This window comes from Hippopotamus amphibius, chromosome 13, assembly GCF_030028045.1.
Source record: "Hippopotamus amphibius kiboko isolate mHipAmp2 chromosome 13, mHipAmp2.hap2, whole genome shotgun sequence".
Classification (NCBI taxonomy): domain Eukaryota; kingdom Metazoa; phylum Chordata; class Mammalia; order Artiodactyla; family Hippopotamidae; genus Hippopotamus; species Hippopotamus amphibius.
In genome coordinates, this window is record NC_080198.1 from 50,222,721 (window position 1) to 50,240,175 (window position 17,455).

Here is a 17,455-nt window from a genome sequence, read left to right on the forward strand (position 1 = left end):
TATTCACTTTGCACATCTCAGCCCTCGACGAAAGCTTCCCTGCCCTCCTACCTGTTAAACTGCCCCATGGCATCATGTAACCTGCCTTTGCAGAACTACCTCTACCACAATTTTACTTTTGCTTTGGTAATTACTTCTTAATTTTGGTGTCCTCATCGGATTATAAATTCCCTGAGAAAGGAACTGGATCTATTTTTACCACCACCCATATCCCCAGCACCTTAGCACAATGCCTAACACAGAACTGGCATTCAATAAACACTCAGCAAATATGTGAGTTAATTAACTAAAGTCCATGGAGTCTCCATTCTAGGAGAAAAGAGATATGACACAAACATTCAAAATAATAATTGTTTTATTCCAACTGTTGTAAGTGCACTGCAAACATAACTGGAGAACCTCATCTCCTTAGTCCAGATTAGTCAACAAAGATTTTCCCAAAAAAATAACATTTGAGCTGAGACCTGAAAGATGAAGACCAATTGTCCAGCTGAATGAAGGAACAGCATTTTAGGCAAAAGGACCAGCATGTGTTGTAGTCTCTGGAGCAGGAAGAGTTGGGCAGACTCAAGGAACTGAAAGGAGGCCTTTGGGGTTAGAATGCCAAGAAGGAGAGGACAGGGACCAAATCACAGAGACTTGTAGAGGCCAGGGTAAGGGTTTGGGGCTGTGGTTGGTTGCAAAAGTGGTTACAGTTATTCCCGTACCAGGATCTACCCCCTTTGCGATGTGATTTTGCAGCTCCTCCCATCAAGAAGTGGAATCCACTTCCCCGCCCCTTGAATCTCACCTGGACTTTTCTCTTGATTGAGCCAAAAGAATGCAGAGGAAGCGATATGCCAGTTCTGAGCCTGGGCCTCTAGGTGCCTGGAGCCTCTACTCTCTCCTTCTCTTAGAACCCTTCCCAGATCCTGGAGCATGAGAAATCGTGTGGAGCAAAGCCCAGCCATCCAAGCTGAGTTCCTCCTAGATCATCCAGTTCCCAGCTGACCTACCAGCTGACCCCAGAATCACGAGTGAGCCCAGACAAGTCCAGAAGAACCACCTAGGTGAGAACAGACCAAGTTACCAACCATAAGCCACAAATGCCTGTTAGTTTCTATGTCTGGCATCCTTTGCTGGGCAGCAAAGCCCAACTGATATCACGACTTTATCCTGAGGTCCATGGGACGCCTTTGAAGGCATTTAAAAGCTGAGTGACAGGGTGAGATGAGCCTTTGTAAGAACTACTCTGGCTGCTGTGTGAACACTGGGTGGAGAAGGGGCAGGACTAGCTCAGGGACCAGGCAGTGGGTGCTGCTGCCGCCCAGGGGGAGGGGATGACCCTCTGGCCTAGGAGGTGGCCGTGATGCGATGAGAAGTGGACGGGCAGGGGAGTGCCGTGGGAAGTGATAGCCACAGGACTTGGTGACGGATTCAGTGCTGCGCTCATGAGAGGGGATGACGCCTCCGTCTCTGCTTGAGCAGCTGGGAGGACAACTGCATTAGTCAGGCTTCTCCAGAGACACAGAATTCATGGAATGTGTGTATATAGAGAGCGAGAAAGAGATTTATTATAAGGAATTGGCTTATGCAAGTATGGGGCTGCAGTACACATCTGCAGTGTGGGTGGGCAGGCGCGAGGCCCCAGAGAGCCGACGGTGAAGAGAACGTCCAAAGCAGTCTGCTGAAGAATTTCTTTTGCTCAGAGATGGGTCCATCCTTTTGTTCTACGCGGGGACTTCAACTGGTTGGATGGGGCCACCCACATGAGGGAGGGCAGCCTGCTTTACTCTACCAATTAAAATGTTCATCTCACCCAAACACACCCTTGCAGAACCATCCAGAATAATGATGGACCAAATATCTGGGCACCCTGTGGCCCAGTCAAGTTGGTACATAAAAGTAACCTTCACGCTGGTGCTGCCAGTTACTGAGATGGGGAGGCTGGAGGAGCAGGCTTGTGGGCTAAGGTGCTGAGCTCAGGCAGCACAAGGCTCATTGGACAGAGGCTGCTTTGGCTGGGACCAAGGCAACCCAGGGCAGCCTGGGCAGCGAGGCTGGTTCCTTCCACCCTCGCGGTCATTCCATCAACTAGATCATGATGTGACCCTAACAGCACAGCAGCCGCTGCAGAGACCATGGAGAAGCAGACAGCACAGCCCCCACCCCGGCAGATCCCAACAGTCCAGTCAGAGGAGAAAAGGACGTGTGGAGGAGATGCGGAGGCCGCCCTTCCCGCGCAGGCCCCCGTGGCAGCCCCGGGCCTCGCAGCGGGCAGCCCGACTCTGTGCTGCCTTGCCCCGTGGCCCGTGGGCCTGTATGCCGCACACAAGGCCCTCCAGGGTGTGGGGCCTATCTGCCTGCCCCTCCAGACTCACCTCCCCTCACTCCACCCTTCCAGGAAAAGACTCCAAGAAAAGGGCCGTGGTTAGGTGTATGGGCTTCACCTTCAGGCTGTCTGGGAGCAAACCTTCACCCCCTGGTAAAGGGCTTCTCTCCCTTAACCATCTCCGGTGTCCTCATCTGTGAGGTGGGGATAAAACAGGACAGGCTGCAAGGGTTGAGAACTAGGTGAAATGATGCGTCGCACGGTATCCGGTGCTTCGTGAGTATGCAGTGAGTGTTAACTGCTGTCATTAGATTCTTGCTGAACCTGGCCCACTCCTTACTAACGACTTATCAATGATGAATCTTGGATATGTCACTTCACCTCCCTGTGCCCCAGGCCCTGAACTGTGAGATGGGACACTGGTTCTTCCTTCTCAGGGACACCATGAGGACTAAAAGAGATGCAGCATTGAAAACACTGAGAACCTGCCCCGGCGCTTGGTAAGTGAGTAGTAACACTTCAACCTCAAGCAGCAGGGTATGGCAGTTCTCAAAGTGCGCCACACTACTTGGCTCCTCTGTGACTCTTCTGTTTGGATACCCTTGTCCATCTGCCAAGCATCACTCATCTTGTGAAGCCAGCTCAAGCCCCTGGAAGCTTCCTGGATACCTGCCTCAGCCCGAGCATCCTCTCCTGGGCACACCTGCTGTCATCGTTGCCCACGTCTCTTCGCATGGAGGGCACCTGCTTACATGTCTGCTTACATATCTGGACACCATGCACCCTCCAGAACCCCGGCACAGGGCCTGGAACGCAGCAGACGTTCTGCAAATGCTGATACCTCTGAACCAACGTGGCGAGAGAACACTCGGGATTGATAGGAGGGCTACAGATACAGGTTCACAGCCCCTCAGACCGTGGGTCTCTGAGAAAGGCAGGGAGACACTGAGACTTGAGGGAGGCAGCCTCTGTGCGATCTTCTCCCTGCCCTCCCGCCCACCCTCTTTCCCCCAGCCTTCCCTGGAGAACCCTCCCTCCAAGAGGGCAAGAGGGAAGCCACAGGGAGGGAGAGGACAAGCAGGTGAGGAGATGCCTTGAGGCCTTCTCTGCTGCTGAGTGGCCTGAGTCCGCAGGTGTCCTGTGGGCCCAGCCCGGTCCCTAATGAGACGGCAAGAGAAGATGCCTCAGCCCAGCTTGCTGCTGCTGCCAGCGTCAAAAGATGCTCAACGGCATCTCTCTGCTCCACAAGGCAGGAGGGCCACGCTGGGCCTGCCGCGTTACCCGACATGCCAGCAGCCTGGGGCCCGTGTGAACCTGAGTACACGCTCCTGCCACCTGCACTCCTGGTAATTGGCCAGGGCTCTCCAGGAGGCCCTGTCCCCGGGGCTAGTGGCCTCACCGCCTGGCCCCACAGACACTCTGTGCCCTCTCCCCAGAGCTGTCTGCAAAGGCTCTCAGGGCTCCCCTCCACCATGAATTCAAAGCTCCTCAAGTCCACACAGACCCCGGAAGGTGGGCCGGGAAGCTGCAGCCTTTACACCAGAAGCCGCCCACCTCTCCTATTAACTGTCTCGTCAGAGCTGCTGCGTGTGGGAGGGAGCCATGGGCTGGGCAGCGGGGGGAAAGAGATACTCGTTATTTTTTTGAGAAACTTCACACAGAACAGGAACTGCTCACTCACTCATGCGTTCTTTGGAAATTTACTGAGCCCCCACCACACGCCGGGTCCTGTGTCAGGTGCTAGACTCCCAGGAGTGAGCAAAGCAAATGCGATCCCTGTTCTCCTTGCAGGGGGGTGGGGGGGGGGGAGGTCTGCAGGCTGCTGGTGGGGCCAGATCTGAATCAAGGAATCACAAAAACGAACGCTTGATTCTGCTCTACACAGCTGCTATGGGCTTCAGAGAGACAGCCTGCGTCCTACCCTATAGGACAAGGGGCCCAGACTGAGTCCGGGGCTAGGGGTTAGTCATCTCCAGGGATGCTTAAAAGGGATGTAATGAAATTACATACATTCTTAGGATGACTTAATTCTTAACAAAAAGAGGAATTTGTTTGAGAATTCCCTGGCACCCCGGTGGTTAAGACTCCGCGCTTCCACTGCCGGGGATCAGGATTCGATCCGTGGTCAGGGAACTAAGATCCCACACGCCGCGCGGTGCGCACCACCCCCCTCAAAAAAGAGGAACTTTTTTGCAGACTATGTTATAAACCTTTAGAAACAGTTAGTTGTCCCCAGGTTTCATCCTCTCCTTCTATAGGAAGCAAACACCTGAATATTAGCTGGGGACTTGGCTACCTAGAATAAAACTACATCTCCCAGCTAAGTGTAACTATGTAATTAAGTTCCACACAATGGGATATAAAGCAGAAATGGTCTGAGCAACTTCCTGGACATATACTTACAGGGAAAGAGAATGTCCATTTTATTCCCTTCCCTCCTTCATGGCTCCTGGTGCTGCAGCAGCCCGCCTTGGACCACACGTGGAAAAGGAACTTTGAAGATGACAGAATAACAACAGTTCATTCTAATTGAAACAGAATTTGGTACCCACAGGTTGGGAGCCTCAGACAGCAAAGCATACATGAGACATTGTCCAAATGCAGCTGGTGGGACAGTCAATGGCAAAGCTGCAGACGTGATACTCACCACAACTAAGGTGCACATTTTTTGCCCACATTAACATTTCTGAAGTTGATTTGCATCTTATAATTGAGGGCACACTACAATCGCCATGGGCCATTTTTTGCATGTTAACGTTGCTGAGTAAGAGGTACTAGCAACCACTAACATCTCACATAAGACATGGCACCACAGGCTGGCCACCTGATGACTCATTACTCCACACAGAGCTCTTGGTTAAACCATCCCTGGTGGTCTCTTGGAAGACAGACAACCTGCCAAGGAAGGTGAACCTTTGGGGAAACTTCCAAATTTTGATGGGCGTTAGCTGCGTGTTTCTTTCCTTCCACCCAACAATACAAGAGGGATGAACTCAGTCTAGAGCCAGCCAGTCACACACACGGATGGAAGGGGACACAATTCCGCCAGGAGAGGTACTTCCTGTCTGTGGCCAGCAATCTAAGCAGACTGAAGCCAGTGCATTTATGGCCTTGAAGAATAAAAGACGAGGAAGAACGTTGCCCACAGGCAGAGCTAGGGGGTGCAGAGGACAATGAATTTTTCCCAGAGAGCAGAAAGAGGTGGTCCAAATGAACTAACCAATGAAACGTGTTCTACAGCCAGAAAAGGGAATATTCGCCATTGGCCCGTGTGATCTCTGCCGTGGACCAATGCCTATCATATTTCCCATGTTCCCTTTTCAACATGGAGTTCCTATTGTGATTGACCTGCGTCCACTGAATTACCACATGCTGGCCATGCTGTGATTAGATCATTTCCCTTTTAGTTTAAAGACCACCAGATCGGGACTTCCCTGGTGGCGCAGTGGTTAAGAATCTTCCTGCCAATGCAGGGGACAAGGGTTTGATCCCTGCCCTGGGAAGATACCACATGCCTCAGAGCAACTAAGCCTGAGCGCCACAACTATTGAGCCTGCGCTCTAGAACCCCTGAGCCACAACTATTGAGCCCGTGTGCCGCAACTACTGAAGCCCACATGCCTAGAGCTTGTGCTCCGCAACAAGGGAAGCCACAGCAACGAGAAGCCCGTGCACCACAAGGAAGAGTAGCCCCCGCTTGCCACATCTAGAGAAAGCCCATGTGCAGAAACAAAGACCCAACGCAGCCAATAAACAAATTCATTAATTAAAAACAAAAGACCACCAGATCAAGAGAAAACTCTGTTTTGGGGGGGCAGGGGGGTGGTGGGAGATGCTCTGAGGAAAGAGCCTGTTTTCTGTTGGTTCTCAGATACCTCCACCTAATGAGTTTGTATGATTTGTGCTGTGACATTCAGAGCCAAACCTCTTCAATAAAGAGTTGACTATTTTATATATTTGTAAAATGTTTAAAATTTTTAATTATTTTGTTTCCTAGTATATACTGTTCCCTCCATGACACAATTAACCTCAATAATGAATTTTATTTAAAAAAAAACTCAACAAAATGCTCAAACCCAACAAAACAGTCATAATTTATTACAATTCTAAATTTGATCATCTCATATGGTGGACTGAAAAAACTTAATCTCATAAAATAAAGAGGAGACCATCTGATGATTTCTGAAAAAGCAAATCAAGGGAAGACTATCCTGATCTGATTGACAGGTCTATACATCACTCAGAGATCCTGGCCTTTCACCCAGAAGCAGACCCAAACAGTACTCTCTTCCCATTGGGGGTGGGGATGTTCTACATAGGGAAAAGTATGCACAGATACTTGGCTAGCCCAAGGAATTGGCTATGCCGAAAGTTACTAACGATGGATGCTTACCTACTGTAACAGACACGTATCTATCTCGATTTCTTAAACCAGCCTCACGTTTAATGGGAAAACACAAGAAGCACTCCCATTAAAGCCAGGAACAAAATAAGAATGTCCACCATCACCGTTATTATTTACAATGGTTCTAGAAATACTAACCAATGCAATCAATGAGAAACAGAAATATAAAGTACAAAAAATTCAAAAGTGGAGGCAAAGTTGTCTTTGTAGTTGGTGTGACTATCAACTAATAAAAGTCCAACACAATAAAAAAAATTTTGCAGGTTGGATGGATACAAAATTAATATAAAGAATTTAATAGCCGGTTAGAATTATCAAGGAAGAAAATATCTCATTTGTAATAACCAAGAAGGATAAAATATACAGAAACAACTTAAGATGTGCAAAATTGATGTGAAGAAAATTGAAATTACCCCTGAGGGATGCCCACCAAAAAAGGACTTGCATTAATGGGAAGATGTACCATATTCTTAAATAGGAAATCCCTCACATGCAAAAAAAAAACAAAAACAAAAACAAAACAAAAAACAAAACATAACAAAACAAAAAACCCAACAACAACAAAAACAAACCCAAGAAAACTTTTTTAAGAAAAGTCTCCTTTTAAAAGCAATGTGAGGGTGTGGAGGTGAGCACGGAGGCCTAGCTTGCCCTCCTCCTGCCTCCTGTCTGCCTTGGGGCCCTTCCACAGTTTCCCACCTCCCACCGAGGCCTGGCTCTGGAGGGCTTCTGGACCCCCGAGGCCCAGGGCTGTGGGGCCTGGAGCCAGGCTGAGAAGACCCCTCTGGGCTCAAGGGCTGGAGATGGGGACTAGGAGGAGACAAGGGAGGAGGAGGAAGAAGACGAGGAAGACCCAGGCTTCCTGCTGTCCATCTTAGAGAGGGAGGACCTGGCTGAGTGCCTGGTAGCTGACCAGGAGCTGGAGGCTGTGAAATTGAAGCTGTGGGCCATGGAGCAGGAGGCCTGTTTCAACCACTGTGGGGAGATCCACCAGGTCACCCTCCTGTGAGACAAGCTCTCCGCACACCCCAAGGGCGATGCCTTCATAGAGTTTGCCACCGAGAGCGTGGCCCAGGCCGCCATGGAGCTGGACAAGAGCATCCTTTGATGCTGGGTTATCAAGGTGCTGCCCCCAAGGACCAAATTTCCAGGGATCAACTCCACAGACCACGGGGGCCTTCAGGGACACCCGGGCACCAGAGGGGACCCTCCCCTGCCAGCAGCCTCCAAGGCGAGCCCGTGTCAGACCACGAGGGCGGAACCGGGGATGTGGAAGATTCTCCCAGTGGTGTTCACCGTATTGAAGGGAGGACCCGATTTTGAGAGTGGGGCTGCGGCTGTGTCAGGAGTAAACACCTGTGATCCTCGTGGGACCATTTACCCCGCGCAGAATAACTGCCCCTCCCCCCTGCGCTCTGCAGGAGAGCGGCCCAGACCCCACGGCCGAAGCCACTGGTCATGAAGCAGGGCACGGGGTGGGCCTGGCATGGGGACCAGTGGGGGCTTTGAAGGGCACCAGGCAAAGCTGCAGCCAGAGGAGGCCCAGGTGGCACTGGGCGGGCTCCAGATGGGCATATTGAGGGCTGTTTGACTAACGCCTTTTACAGAAAAGTAGAAATGTGTCTTAATGGTTATTTTAAAAATAAAAAAATTTTTTAAAAAAAGCAGTGTGAAAACAGAAATAGACCCACAGACACAAAAGGAACTTATGGTTCGCAAGGAGGAAAGAACGGAAGGGATAAATTAGGTTGTTGGGATTAACATACACTACTATATATAAAATAGATAACCAACAAAGACCTACTGTATAGCACATGGAACTATACTAAATATTTTGTAAAAACCTATAAGGGCAAAGAATCTGAAAAAGTATATATATGTGTGTGTGTATATGCGTGTATGTGTGTGTGTGTGTATCTGTATAACTGAATCACTGTGCTGTACACCTGAAAGTAACAAAACACTGTAAATCAGCTATACTTCAATAAAAAATAGAAAATAAAATGAAATAAAGGCAATGTGGGAGGACTGCCAGATATTAAGATATGTTACAATACTATAGTAATTAATATGATGCTGGCTCATGAAAGGACAGACAGATAGATGAAAGGAACAGAATTTAAAGCCCTAAAAAGATCCATGAATAAATGTGTGTATAAATAAACATTTAACATATGATAAAGATGATATTTTGAATCAGTAAGAAAAAGATTTTTTTTTCAACAAAATAATGTTAGGAAAACTAAATAAGCAGATAGCAAGGCTGCCACATTGCAAATATTTTTTTCCTAATTTGTTGTTGGTTTTCTTACTTGCATATGGTGTGTTTTTTTGCAATGCAGGTGTTTTTTATTTCTATTTTGCTTTATGTAATCAAATACATCGATCTCTTTTACTATGACTTCTGGGAAAGTCTTGCCCATTTTGAGATTAAACCTATTTTCATATTTTCTACTAATACTTTATGACCTTATTTTTTTAACACTTAAATCTTTGCTCCATCTAAATCTTCTCTTCATGGAAGCTGTGAGGTGAGGCCAAGTTTATTTCTCCTAGTGAGATTTCTCAGAGAACCAAGGTGTGTTCAGAAAAGAAAAGTGGTTATTCCTCTGCTCCCAACTGCAGAGAATCAAACAGCCTGCACAGGTCAAAGCCACCTCTTCAGCTCCAATCCTGAGAATCCTCACAATAAAACCTGCAGTCACCAGGGGCCCTGCACTGCCTCCAAGATAAAGGTCAAAGGCAGGCTGAAAGCACTGAGGACCTTGCCCTGCTTTGCAGTGCAATCGCCCTCTAGTTTGCTCCCTGCTCCAGAGCACCTTCATTTATTATCTGGATGAAATGCCGTATGCATACTGGGAGTCTCTCTTCACCACACTCCTTGTCCAGCTAACTCATTTTTCAAGTCTAAAGTCAGACATTACAGGGAATTCCCTGGAGGTCCCGTGGTTAGGACTCAGCACTTCCGCTGCAGGGGCACGGGTTCAATCCCTGGTTGGGGAATTAAGATCCTGCAACCTTTGCGGCTTGGCCAGTAAATAAATAAATAAAATGTAAAAAAAAAAAAAAAAAAGTCAGTCATTACCTACCCTTGAGCTGCCTCGCCTTACATAAGACACACCCACACACGCATTCCCCACCCACATCCCTCCCTCTGGGCCACAGGCACATGCCCCAGACCCCTCCACATCCATCACTACCAAGGCAGAAGCCGCATTCCACACTGTGCTGTCCGCTGCTGTGTATCTTCCCTGCTGGGCTCCAGACAAGTGTGCCCACTGCTTCTGCCCTCCCCCCCACCTAGTGCAGAGGGACCTAAATGAATGACTCCAGAATGAGGGAAGATTTTCCCACCCTCCTCCCTTAGTATTTTTCTAATGCCAGGAATGGTAAGAACATGACGTTCACAGCAGTGATATATGTAATGTCCAGAATAATGCACACTATAAATGCTTCGTGTCTAACTTTCTGCCATTCTGGAACACAACAGCATGGCAGTTTTTGCAAAAATGGCCCCAATTATGCTCTTCCCTGTATCCATACCTCTTTTCAGTGTGATTTTGCAGCATCTTCCATCCAGAGGTGGAGTCCTTGAGGCTGACCTTGGGACTTGCTTTAGCCAATTAAGCGTGGCAGAAGACACACTGTTCCCATTCCAAGCCCAGACCTCAGCAGTCCTTGCATGTTTTTTGCTTGTTCTTGGCTTGTTTTCTTAGAGCTCCATCCAGCCATGTGAAAAGCTCCATCTAGCCTTCTGGAAGATAAAACACATATGGTCAGGTCATCTCCATTACACCAGGTGACCCTGCAACACCTGGACTGTCTAACTGACCAGCACCAAACCCCAGGCATACAACTGACCCTAGTCAGGACCTGTAGAATCACCCAAACCCCAGCACAAGTTGCCAACCCGCAGAATCATGAGCTAAATTTGTTTACTTTTAAGTCACTAAGTTTTGGAACAGCTTACTACAGTAAAAGCTAATTTACAACTGGTTATCGATTTGTTGCAGTCCTCCCCTATCAGGTAGTAAATATTCACTACCACATTCTCCACCACCAACAAATAGACCCCGACCGCTCTACAACTCAGCAACAAGAGCTAATGCCGGGCCCGGCAGCGGCCTTCAGTACGTGCTCTGTGTCTATAGCCTGGTCTCCTCTGACTAACCGATATTAATGAGGTATCAGTCGTTAAATATTTTTCAGATAACCTCTGATCAGAGGGGAATGGCTACGTGAGCTATAGCACATCAGAATATTACATTGTCACTAAAAATAACCATATGAACTGTCAGCCCATAAAATCCTGTCTGTAAAATACTGTTAAATGGAAAAGAACAGATCACTACCAATTGGTATGCACCCACTGTAATAGCATCAAATGCCTATGGGCGCAATGACAAAAATGAGAATTGAAATTATAGTACCAAGAGCTTGGTGTTTTTGTTCTCTGTAATTATTTTATTCTAGTGCATAATAAGACAAAAACAACTCTAATCTTTCTAAGTAGAATGCACGTGGAAACTTGTCTTCTTGGAATTGAATTATCTCAGAGCATAAGTCCTGATGTTGAGTAGAACGTATTAAGAAAAAAATATTTCGCTTCCTATAAGCCATATATCCAAGATGTCTATTTACATTTCTAACTTATTTTAAAGGCTAAAAAGTCACAAAATGAAAGCAAAGTCAGTGTGTTCTAGAATAGACCATGCTTATTTAAGCAAATACTAATTCACGTGTGGATAACTTTGCTCCATCAGTTTCTCTCCCCATCTCAACATGGACAAGAGCCCTGCATTTGTCAAGTCAGCCCCCAAAATTCTTGTGATGCAAAATCCAGAGGATGAGTATACGAGACATTGCCAGCTTCTTACCCAGTATCGGTTCTTCCCGTCTTTATTAACAGGACCCTGATCTTTTTTCCCTCAGCGTTGCCAGGTGGCAGTTATACTTACCTCCCCAGGATGCCTTGCAGCTAGTGATGGCCATGTGACCATTTCTGGCCAGTGAGATGTAAGTAGAAATCAACCGGATGGGGCTTCTGGGAGAGTAATTGTTTTCCTGATACAAAGAAACCATTCAGATAAAGAAGAGGTAGTACTCACATGCAATGGAATACTACTCAGCCATCAAAAAGAATGAAAGAATGCCACCTGCAGCAACATGGATGGACCTAGAGACGATCATACTAAATGAAGTAAGTCAGACAGAGAAAGACAAATATCATATAATAAACACTTATAGGTGGAATCTAAAATCTGACATGATGAACTTACAAAACAGAAACAGAGTCACCGACATAGGAAACAAACTTATGGTGACCAAAGAGAAAAGGGGGTGGGGGAAGGATAAATCAGGAGTTTGGAATTAGCAGGTACAAACTACTATGTATAAAAGACATAAACAACGAGGTGCTACTGTATAGCATAGGGAACTTTACTCAAGAGCCTATAATAAACCATAATGGAAAAGAATATATACATATACACATATGAATAACTTGGCGGTACAGCAGAAACTAATGCAACACTGTAACCAACTATACTTCAATAAATAAAAAAATTTTTTAATAAAGAAACCATTCATCAGGCACATGTCTTCTGCCTCTGGCCATGCCCCCTCTTCTGGCCTAGAGTGCAAACACGATGCCTAAAGAGGCAACAGCCATCTGTGAGAAGGAAGAAAGCTACACGGCATAAAGGGCAGAGCAGAAAAGCAGAAGGACCTGCTAGACCAGCTGTGGAGCACCTTGTGTGGACTCTTTTGGGGGGAGAAAAGAAACCTCGTACTTGTTTTAGCCACTGCAGTGAGGTTTCTGTCATGTGTAACCAGACACAACTCTGACTGATAAAAAGGTGCGATGGGCACTGAGAAACAGGAGGATGGGACAGAGGGTGTGGACAGAGAGGCCAGCCCCGTCCACTTAAGAAAGAAGCCGATAAGAGGAAGGAAGGAGCAAGAGCAGATCCAGCACAGAGCCCACCTGGAGAAGCTGAGAGGGGAGAGGAGGAGAGGCCTTTGGAAGTGTTACTAGAGCTCAGGAATCACATCCCCTTAAAGGTCTTCAACAGAGTCCTGTAACAATGGAATTCCTTCTCAGTTACCATTGGCTGCTGCATTTTATTTTTGTGTATGGGGGGGTGGTCTCCGCAGTGACCCAGCCATGTGGAGCCTCAGGATGTACGAGGGTTCTATGAGCATCAATTCAGGGATGTTCTGAAAGAACAAGGCAGCTGGAGACGTGAGGTCAAGTCCTCAGCCTTTCATGATTTGCTGTGGAATCTCAAGCCAGTACCTTTCCAGGTATGGCTTCAAGTCCCCCTTTGTGAAAGAGGGGAGTAGACCAAGTGTGCCAGAGGAAGCCTTCCAGCTCCGTGCCTATAGTAGCCCAGGAGTTACTGCAAGAGAAGCATATCTGGACTTTGAGAAGGATATTCTTCCTTTGGGTAGCTTTCATTTTGGCTTTGATGGCAATACATGGTGTGAAGAAAAGAAGCGTGTGCAGGGAAAATGAAGGCCACCCCAAGTCAATAAACATCTGTTGACCAGCTGTTCTGAGTTGAGTACTCTGATGAAAATGGCCAAAGGATACAGTCTTAGCTCTGTAGCCAGGACCAAAGCCCTCCCCACCTGGCCCTGTCTGATCCAGGGCCTTTCTCCCCCTTTTCCCCACACACATCCTCACTTCTGGCACCCGAGCTGCTCACAGCATCCTCAGCCTCTTGTAATACTCCACGCCTCCTTCAGTCTCCTCCAGTTATCCCTCCCTCTGTGGGAGATGCCTTCTCTTTTTGATCTGGAAAACTCCTACTCATCCTTCAGTGCCCAGACCAAGCATTCTGAGAAAAATAAAAGCAGCCCTGAGAGCTTTCAGCTAATCATCGGCCCAGGTGCTACCAGCTAGGCTGTGGTGTTCCCCTGATGAAATAAACAGTTTCACAGACTATCAACACCAGTCGAGAACTCCAACAAGACACAAATGATACCACTCCGAAATCATACCTAAATAGAGATTAAAAACAAACAAACTGTGCAACCAGGAGAAGGACCACACCTCCCCTCCTGAGGCTGATGTGAGCTTCTATGGCTTCTTTCCCAAGGATATCTCTATCCCCACTCCATTCCTCCCACCTCCTAGACTAAAGGTATTAAGATGCCCAGTCACCAAACTGCCCCTCTTTCTAACAACACTGACCCAGAGTAGACCCCACCTCCTTATACTCGAATCACAAAGACAAGCCCAAACCCTCTAGGAAGCCCCTCCAAACTGCTCTTACCCAGCACACCGTGGTTCCCTGGGGTGTGCGTTCTCTTTTCATGTAGCAGGTTATGAACCCAAGTTCAACTGCATGCGTATTCCTGGTGCCCTCGGCAGGTGGTTGGTGACAATCTCTTCCTCTCTGACCAGCTCCAATCCAGCAGAGCGAAACTCTCCACCCCACCCCCGACCCCCCCACCATGGACATTGCCTGTGCACACATCTATCTGCCTGGAATCTTATCTGGAACACTCTGTTGTAATGCTTCTCCTCGGTGCCACCGTTTCACTACCTCTCTCCTAAAAGCCTGTTCAGTCCCCTCATGACAGGATCTACGTCTTCCTCTGCACTGAGCAGGTCCCTTGGGTGTCTGTGGAACAAATGCCCCAAGACCCCACCCCACAAAGCAGCTTGGCTAGGCCTCTGAGAATCTCAACCCCAAGCACAAAATGTTCCTAACTCTTCCCCCTTTCCGGCGCACACATCACGTGGAACCACAGGACGGGAATATTAGAAAGTCTTTCTTCATCAGCACTTCCCCTGCTGCATCTCATTTTTGCCGCGTGCGCTCTTCTTAAATGTGCAAAGTTGCCATCACTGCTGATCGCCCACCGAGGCCACCTCTGTGACTTGAGCCTCCCCTGACAGTGCAAAGCCACGTTATTGCAACAGCAGGCAAATAACAGGAACACAAGTTAATGAGTTGAGAGCACCAAGCTCCTTCACCAGAGCGAGGAAAGGAAGAGTCCTGAGGTTTAAATCACGTCCATAAAACATCGGCAAAGAGGAGTCGGAGGGGCTGCTGGCAGCCTAGCAAACAGCAGTTCTAGGAAGCAGCCTTTTAGAGATCAGTACGTCCTGAAGCGTACCTTTCTATTTCCTTTTCAGAACAACACATCGACGTGAAGGCCAGCTGCATGTGTCCTGGCCCTGACACGACAGGACCCCACCAGGAACAGTGGCAGCTGCCCATCCTCAAAGGCTCTCTGCAAGAAACTGCAGCTGCCTTCACCAGGGAAAATGTGATTTTGCTCAGCTTTACAGAATGTGGAGCAACTCTTTTTTCTAAATGACAAGTTTGGTTGGGGTTTTTTTTTCCCTCTCCAAAATGGTTCCCTAGATGACACGGGTAGTGCAAACACCACTCACTCACCAAAGCTTAAAATGAAAACTTCTTAAGTCAGACAGAAAGAGACAAATATTATATGATATTGCTTACATGTGGGATCTAAAAAAATGATACAAAGGAACTTATACACAAAACCAAAATAGAGTCACAGGTATAGAAAACAAACTATGGTTACCAAAGGGTAAAGGCGGTGGGGGAGAGATAAATTAGGAGTTTGGGATTAACATATATACACTACTATACATAAAATAGATAATCAAAAAGGACCTACTATATAGCACAGGGAACTCCACTCGAGATCTTATAATAGCCTATAATGGAAAAGAATATGTGCATATACATATATGTATGTATGTATAACAATCACTTTGCTGTACACCTGAAACTAACGCAACATTGTAAATCAACCATACTTCAATGAAATGTTTTTAAAAAAGAAAATTTCTTGTCTGCTCCCACTTCCCCACTCACTCCCGCAGTATCAGCCCCCACACTTCAGTATCTCATCAGAAAGGAAACAGGGTCACAGACACACACGGGAGAGAAGGGGCCCAGCATGACTCCCTGAAAGAGAGTTTCTCTTGTCGTCTCTTTTGCCATAGTTGAGGGGAAGTTGACATAGAACAAAATGGCCTCTTTTTTTTTTCAACAAATATTAATTCTGCAGCCACAGGAAGGGTTGTAAACCAGATGCCACCTCTCAATAGTTTAAGAAACATGTGACCTGGAGAATCACCTCAATTTTGTCACCCATAAAGCGGGTTCTTTTATCTGACCCCAGCATCAAAGGGATGTTATAAGAAACATTCGAACAATATCTTTAAAGTGCTTGTGATTTCTCAGAGAAAAAAAAAATTGAATATGAGGTTAGACTGTAAAATAAAGTTATAGGCATGTCCAAAAGCGAATGAAACAAATTATTAGACCACAGGCCACACTGGCCTTGCTGCTCAGGATGCCAGCCTGGCCGGGACTGACTGCAGCTGGGGGAGCACCTGGGCTCCTGGGGAGTACTGTCCAGCACCCTGCAGAGCCCTGCACCTGAACTGCACTGGAACTCGAGACACACCTGGTTCCTGAACATGGCTCTGCTTTGTAGTCACAGCATGGAGGGCCTCCAGGGAGTCAGAGGGAAAGGTCGGTCCTCCTACCTCAGCACCGAGTCTTCCTGGTGCCTGAGCACCACCTCTGCCGACGCATGCCTCCACAGTCAACCAGCAGCTACTCATCATCATTCCCCACCCAGACCGCCAGCAAAGACCCACCATCACTCCACCCCCACGCATCATCACCCACCACCCCAGCATCACCCCCACCTCCACCACCACATGCTGCTTCGCAAACTGACCCCATACACGGAGGGCAGGGAAAGACCCAGGAAAGCAGCAGCCACTCCAGATGGCAAGGTAGCAGGTGCAGCCAGCCAGGGAACTGACACACGAGGCTGCTCTCGGGCATCGCACGTCAAGGGGATCTCCCCACCCACCCGCCAGAATCTTACAAGTTTATACAGAGGCCTTAGCCGGGTTCAGTCACATATACTGTGCAGATGGTCCCAACATTTTACTCTGTCAAGGCTGTGTCCTTGAAACCGGCTCCACTGTGGGACCGAGAGCAGAAAAAGAAGGTACATGCCAAGGACAGGGGAGGGTGGGGAGTGGGGGCAGCTCTCAAGTCAACCTGGAAGAAAACAGGGTCCAGGGACCTGAGACCACTGGTCTAGACTGTCTGGTGGTTCATACAAACCTTAACATTTGTCATCAGAGAACATTTAACAAGTGGCCAAGGGCAATAATAATACTACCTCATAATTCTGAGTGTTACTGTGTGTCTGAGACCATCCTAAGAGCTTTTCACACATCAGCTCATAATAACTGCAGGCAGAAAGTGCTGTTACTACGCCTCTTTTTGATCTGGAGAAGCAGAAGCACAGAGGCGACGTCATTTGCTTCAAGTCCTGCAGCTACTAAAGTGTCAGACCCCCAGCCCCAGAGCCCACGCCTTTGACTGCTTTGTCACACTGTCACCTCACAAAACAAATCTAGGGCATGTCAGTCAAGAGCATTTGTTAAGTTCCCCAGGTAACTGGGGTGCCCGTGCCAGGAGGCCAAGCAGAAGCTGCAGCCGCTCACACTCCAGGCTCCTGGTGTTTGCTCGCCCCAAGGGCACCACATGCTCAAGGACAAAGCTACCATCCTCCGTGATAACAGCCAGGCATGGTGCTAACCGTGTCCATGCTTGGTTTTCTTTATTCTCGCAATAATCTCCTGAGGTAGGTAATACTGTTCCCATTTTATACAAGACGAAACTGATGCTCAGAGCAGATCAACAACTTCCCTGATGGGCGTGC

The 17,455-nt window shown here is 47.8% G+C and overlaps 1 pseudogene; it reads left to right on the forward strand.

Annotated features, from left to right (window-relative positions):
• The first annotated feature begins 2,120 nt into the window (after window positions 1-2,120).
• On the forward strand, window positions 2,121-8,038 carry LOC130834453 (polyadenylate-binding protein 2-like; annotated as a pseudogene).
• The last annotated feature ends 9,417 nt before the right edge of the window (window positions 8,039-17,455 follow it).